We start from the raw sequence: 6,885 nt of genomic DNA, 5'->3' as shown, positions 1-6,885 counted from the left end.
CTCATCTGCCCAAGTTCTCTCTGGGGCACTTTGGGTCTCTGGTGGGGTTGGAAGGGAAAGAAACTCTCTGGGAAAAGCCCCCTGACTCCCAGATGTACGTTTGTTGCTGGCTCAGTGACCATTCCCATGTACACCAGGTGGGATGGAGGCTCTGAGAGGAGAGGGGTTTGCTTGGAAAAACACAGTCTTGGTGCTGCTCTTGCCTGTGTCTCCTGGGGTCCACTCAGCAGGAACCACGGTGAGAGCAACTTTGCCAGCCAGGCCACTGAATTCATTTCCTGTTGCTGCTGTGATGCATGGCTACCAACTGAGTGGTTTGAACCAACACACGTTTGTTGTATTATTGTTCTTTAGATCTGAAGTTCTCTGGGCTGAAAGCCCACGGTGTGTGCAGGCCTGGTTCCCCCGGGAGGCTTTCGGAGATGATGCATTTCCTAGGCTTTGTCAGCATTCACAGGCTGCCTGCATTCCTTGGCTCCATCTGCAAAGCCAGCGGCGTGTCTTCTCCAGCTCCCTCTGTCCCTAACACTGACCCTCCTGCCTGGCAAGGCCCCTCATGCGCACACTGGATGCTCCCAGGACACTGCAGGCTCAGCTCTCCATCTCAAGATCCTTAATTCAGGCACATCTGCAAAGTCCGTTTTTGCCGTGGGCAGTCTCATGATCCAGGATCTGGGATTAGGACACGAATACCTTTGGGGCCATTATTTTCTGTCTGTTACAGTCACGCAGAGGGGCTGCAGCTTGGTGTCCTCACAGGCCGAGGGAAGAAATAAGGGAGCGCGTTTCCCAGTGAAGGCTGAAGGAGCCTCAGAACCGGGAGCAGCTGGAGTCCCCCAGTGCCTATCTCACTGCTTCTTGTGTTCCCTCCAAGGCTTCACTTGCGCCTCCCAACAGGTGAGGTGGACAGAAACTCTGCTCTCAAGGCCAGGGTCCCTGTCGTCTGTTGTCTTCTGGTTAATGTAGCCTGTGTCAAACTTAACAGTGTGAGACTTGCCTGGAGTGCTGCATAGCCCTCCCTGGAACATGAGCAGTTTAATACATGTCCAAGCTCCCATGAGCAGATAGATGGGAACGCTGTGTCAGGTCAGGCTCACTGTAAAATTCCCTGTGGCAGGGGCAGGTGGCACCACAGGAGAGCAGGCCCCGCCCAATCGAGTGGAGTCTCACAGGTCAGGTGGCCCTGTGTGGGCTTGGCTTCTGTGGCTTCCTCGGGGCTGCAGTTCTGCCCTTGCAGGGTGGAAGGTGTCTGAGTGGTCTTTGCTCTGAGTAGTTCACTTCTCCCCCTTGCTCCTGAGGGCTACCTGGGCCAAGTGAGGCAAGGAGCAGGGGCAGCAGGGTGAGGGCTTGCTGAGGGCATGTGGGGTGCTAAGGCTGCCCAGAGGAGTCTGGGAGAAAATGTGTAAGCAAGCCACCCAAACAGGGTGGGGATGGAGGGAGTTCAGGGCAGGGTGGGACTGGCCTTGCCCTGCCTAACCCCGAGCTCACCCCTGTAAGGCTCTTGCAACAAAGGATTTGTCCCCCTTGGAGAGTTGATAACCAACTCTCCCTGAGACCTGAAAAGCAAGGCCTCAGACTGGCTCCCCAGTCCCAGCTGCTCCTTCTCGCTCTGTCTTATCTGGGGTCCAGGGTCTATCCCTGTCCCACAGTATGCCACAGTCTCAGAATGTGAAGCCATCAATTCCCTGGGGTATCTTCCATCCCCCACCTACAGAGATGTGAGTTGCAACCCTCGAGGGCAGGCCCCAAAAGGTCTAAAACATTTCTACCGTGAGGTCTCTTTTCCTTTCCTCTACGTCCCTCCCTCCCTCCCTCCCTTCCTTCCTTCCTTCCTTTTAAATATTTATTTATTTATCTGACAGTCAGTTACAGAAAGGAAGAGAGAGAGGGAGAGGGAAGGGGAGGGGAAGGGGGAGGGAGAGGGAGAAGGAGGGGGGAGGGGGAGGGAGAGGGAGAGGGAAGGAGAGGTGGAGATGGATCTTCCATCTCCTGATTCCATCCCCAGCTGGTCACAATGGCCACGGCTGGTCCATATCCAAGCCTAGGTCTCCCAATGGGTAGCAGGGACCCAAGTACTTGGGTCATCCTGGGCTTCCTTCTCAGGCACATTAGTAGGGAAATGGATTGGAAACAGGGCCCTCTGATATTGGATGCTCCTGTTACAGGTGACAGCTTAACTCAGCCACAACACCAGCCCCAAGTAATGTTCATTTTTGACCCTGCACTGCCACCTGCTGGCAACACAGTTTCAGAGTGAAGATGGAGGAGTAAGGGTGTTTTCCAATGCATAAAGGAGGCAGCAGTTTTCCAATGCACAAAGGAGGCTGCAGAATCTTTGCTTAGCAACTTAGATGTATTAAAACATCACACAGTACATAACTATGTGCAATTTTACCCTTCTGTTAGATTTTTAAAAGCTGAATAAAAAAGAGAAAGGAAAGACAACTTTGTTCCTTTTGCACACAGGACTAGGGGACAGAATGTCCCCTTCTTCTCTGGGGCTGTGACTCTTTCCTCCCACCACCAAATCCATCTTGTGGGCTGTGGTCCTGTTGGAAAGGATGTGTTAGAAGAACTCACATTGAGTTGTTACCACTTATGCTAACTTCAGCTATTATGCTTCTCTTGGGACATTTGAGGAAAAAAAGTACTGGAATCCAGGTAGGACACTCGGAAGAAGTGATTCATTAATGGTGAAACTTCAATTTCTGCATTGGTGCTTTGGAGACACAGAGGTAATGGAGCTCTCTCTAAGCATCCCTTGATCTCTGGCTCAGCCTGTGTACAGAGGTGGAGCTGGTAGGACCAATGGGGCATCCTTCATAAAGTGGCAGATGTTAGAGTTAGCAGTGACCTGAGACCCCTGACCAACATGATAAACCCATAAAGGAGAAGTGATTTGCCCACAAGGAATGGACTGGAAATAGAACCTCTCCCAAAAAGACTTAGGTTTAGGTAAATACTCAGATGCTAAGGCTTTTTAGGGGAATCACCAGGTTCAAATCACAAAGACGAGTCTTGCCTCCAAATTATCCCCTATTCCTTTTCAAAGATGACTTGAGGGCTGGGCAGCCAGGGTGTGATTGCAGCAGGCAGGCACCCCCACACCCCTGCCAGCTCAGTGTTGGATCTGCTGTCCTGCATGATCCTGCTCATGACCCTTCTCCAAGAGGTGACCTGGGAGAAATTTGACTTATTTGTGTCTGTGAGCTGCATTATGGGTCATTCTGTCAACTTGTTTCCCCTCTGTCTAATTTTTTTTGCAGCTGTGCTTAATCTGAGGTTGAAGCCATTTTTCACTTTTAAGAATTCAATTTTTCATTTTGAGATACTGCATTTGATTGTCAAATCTGGTAATTTTAGGCAGTTTTATGTTCCCTGCTTAGTTTTTAATTTCCCTTTTCTATTTCTGTAGACATCTAAAATGCTCAATTTTTTGTTCTACTCCTGATGATGCCACCTTGTGATATCTTTGGTGGTCTAATTCGGAAATCCACTGTTTCTGTTATAGCTGCTTATGATGGAGGAGTCCCTCATGTGTTGGCTCGGTTTTTCTCCTGTTGCCCTTCTTGACTGCGGGAATCCCGAGCGGCCTGTTGGGAGAGAGCTCTGGAGTACAGCCATCTTGGAGACACACTATGATAGTCCTCAGCTCAAGCATTCTTTTTATGAACATTTTATTTGAGAAGCATTTAAAGTTTATACAACAGAAATTGTGAGGAAGCAACACAAAGGGTTCCCATATACTCCCCACCTCGTTTCCCCCACTAACACCTCATGTTACTATCTTGGCCACAATTAATGAACCACACCCAGCTTCCATATTTTATTTTACCTCTCATATACCCCAGCCTCTACTGATCATTCTGTGTCTAGATGTAGTGGTTTTTTTTTTAATTATTTTTAACCTTGTGATAGTTGTGTTTCTGTGCCTGGCTTATTGAGTGATTAATATTATGTCCTCCAGTTCTATCCATTTTGCTACAGGCTAGGGCTGGGGTTTGGGCTAGGGCTAGGGTTATGGCTAATTTGGATTTAGTTTAGAGATAGGGTTAGGGCTGGGGTTATGGTTAGGTTTCAGGTTAGGATTAAGGATAAGGCCACAGTTAAGGTTAAGTACGAACAAGGGGTGGCATGGTATTAGGTTTATGCTGGAGCTAGAGCTAATGTTGGGGTAAAGGTGTAGGGCTACTCTTAGGACTAAACAAGGGATAGGGATAAGGTTAGAGTTAGTTTTAGGGCTAGGGATAGGGCTTAGGTGAGGGCTCAGGGTTGGGTTACAGCTACAGCCAAGTTTAGGTTTATGATTAGGGTTAGGGCTAGGGTAAGTGTTAGGGTTAATGTGAGTGCTAGGTTCACGGCTATGTTTAGGGCTAGGGCTAGGTTCATGGCTAGGGCTAAGGCCAGGGCTAGTGCAAGGGTGAGGGCTGGGGTTAGAGATAGGGATAGTGTTAGGTTAGTGTTGGGCTAGTGTTAGGGTTAGGGTCAGGCTTAAGGTTAGGTTTGGGCTATGGCTCTGCTAGGGCTATAGCTAATACTAAGGCTAGGGCTAGTTCTAATGTTAGGGTTAGGGTTAGGTATAGGTTAGCTCTTTGGCTATGGTTAGAGATTGGTCTCAGGTTAGGGCTAGGGCAAGGGCTAGAACAAGGGTTAGGGTTAGGGATTAGGTTAGACTTAGGGCTGTGGCTAGTGTTAGTGTGAAGTGAGGGCTAGGGTTAGGGATAGGTTGTAGGATAGGATTATGGCTAAGTCTAAGATTATGGTTCAGTTTGGGACTAGAGCTAGGATTAGGGTGAGATATAGGATTTTAGGCCTAGGGCTAAGGCTATGGTTAGGATTTCCATTATGATTAATGCTAGAGGTTGGTGAGGGTAAATTTTAGGGGTTGTGTTAGGGTTAGGACTATGGTTAGCATTAGGGGTTAGGTCTGGGTTTGAGGTTAGGACTAGGGCTGGGGTTACATCTAGGGCTAGGGCTAGGGCTACAGTTATGGTTAGTTTTTTTTTTTTAAGATTTATTTATTTGAAAGAGTTACACACAGAGAGAGGGAAAGGCAAAGTGAGTGAGAGAAGGAGAGAGAGGAGAGAGAGAGAGAGAGAGAGAGATCTACCATCTGCTGGTTCACTCTCCAATTGGCCACAATAGACAGAGCTCTGCTGATCCAAAGCCAGGAACCAGCAGTTTCTTCCAGCTCTTCCCATGTGGGTGCAGGGGCCCAAGGACTTGGACCATCTTCTACTGCTTTCTAAGGCTCTAGCAGAGAGCTGGATCAGAAGTGGAGCAGCTGGGACCTGAACTGGTGCCCATATGGGATTCTGGCACTGCAAATGGTGACTTTACCCACTATGCCACAATGCCAGCCCCTATGGTTAGGCTTTGGGTTCAGTTTAGGGGTTAGGCTAGGGTTAGTGTTAGGGTTAGGGTTTGTTTTAGGGTTAGTGTGAAAGCTATGATTAAGGTTAGAGCTAGGTTAGGGGTGGGTGAGGGTTAGGAATAGTGCTAGGTTCAGGCTAGAGCTAGAGCTAGGGTTAGGGTAGGGATATAGGCCTGCTGTTAGGACTAATCTAGAGATAAGGATTGGGAAAGGATTAGAGTTAGTTTCAGGGCTAGGAGTAAGGCTAGGGCTCGGGTAAGTGTTCAGGCTTGGGTTATGCATAGGGCTAGGTTTAGGGTTATGCTTAAGGTAAGGTCTAGGGCTAAGGTTAGGGTTAGGGTGAGGACTAGGTTCAGGGTTAGGATAAGGGCTAGGGCTAGGACCTGGGCTATGTCTAGGGTCATGGCAAGGGCTAGCTTAGGGCTAGTGATAAGGATTGAGTTAGGGCTTGGGCTAGGTTTAAAGTTAAGACTAGGGCTAAAGCTAAGGTTACCATTAGTGGTAGGATCATGGTTACCGTTTGGGCTAGAGCAAGATCTATGCCTATTGTTAGTGCTAGGGCTTGGGCTAGAGCTAGGTTTAGTGGTATTGTTAGGGCTAGGACTACATATAGGTTTGTGTTTAATGCTAGGTCTTGGACTAGGAATAGAATTAGAGTCTGCCTTAGGGCTAGGATTAGGTTTAAGGTGAGGGGTAGGGCTAGGGTTAGAGCTAGGCTCAAGGTGATGGCTTGCATTAGGGTTTTGGCTAGGACTAGGTCTAGTGTTAGGGCTAAGGCTAGTGTTATGGTTTGGTCAAGGGCTAGGGTTATGGTTAGGCTAAGGCTAGGGTTAGGGTTAATGTTAGAGATAGGGCTAGATTTAGGGCTAGAGCTTGGGCTATGCTTAGCTCAATGGCTAGGTTAAGGGCTAGGGCTAGGGATAGAGCTGTGTTAATGGCTAGGACTAGTTCTATGTTTAGGTTTAGGCTTTTTAAAAAAATTTTTGACAGGCAGAGTGGATAGTGAGAGAGAGAGAGAGAGACAGAGAGAAAGGTCTTCCTTTGCCATTGGTTCACCCTCCAATGGCCGCCACGCTGTGGCCGGCGCACTGCACTGATCCGAAGGCAGGAGCCAGGTACTAATCCTGGTTTCCCATGGGGTGCAGGGCCCAAGTACCTGGGCCATCCTCCACTGCACTCCCTGGCCATAGCAGAGAGCTGGCCTGGAAGAGGGGCAACCGGCACAGAATCCGGCGCCCTGACCGGGACTACAACCTGGAGGATTAGCCTGTTGAGCCACGGCGCTGGCCCTGGTTTAGGCTTTTGACAATGAATATGGCTAGGGATATTGTAGGTTGAGGGCTTGGACTAGAGTTGGGGCCAAGATTAGGATTAGCATTAGGGCTAGGGCTAGGATTATTTTTGAAGTGAGGGCTAGGATTATGGTTAAAGCTGGTGCTAGAGCTAGGTTTAGGAGCAGGATTAGCATTTGGAGTAGGCATAAGGTTAGTTCTGGGGGTAATCTTAGACTT

Source organism: Lepus europaeus, chromosome 1 (genome assembly GCF_033115175.1).
Source record: "Lepus europaeus isolate LE1 chromosome 1, mLepTim1.pri, whole genome shotgun sequence".
Classification (NCBI taxonomy): Eukaryota; Metazoa; Chordata; class Mammalia; order Lagomorpha; family Leporidae; genus Lepus; species Lepus europaeus.
Note: the sequence above shows the minus strand (reverse complement) of the source record.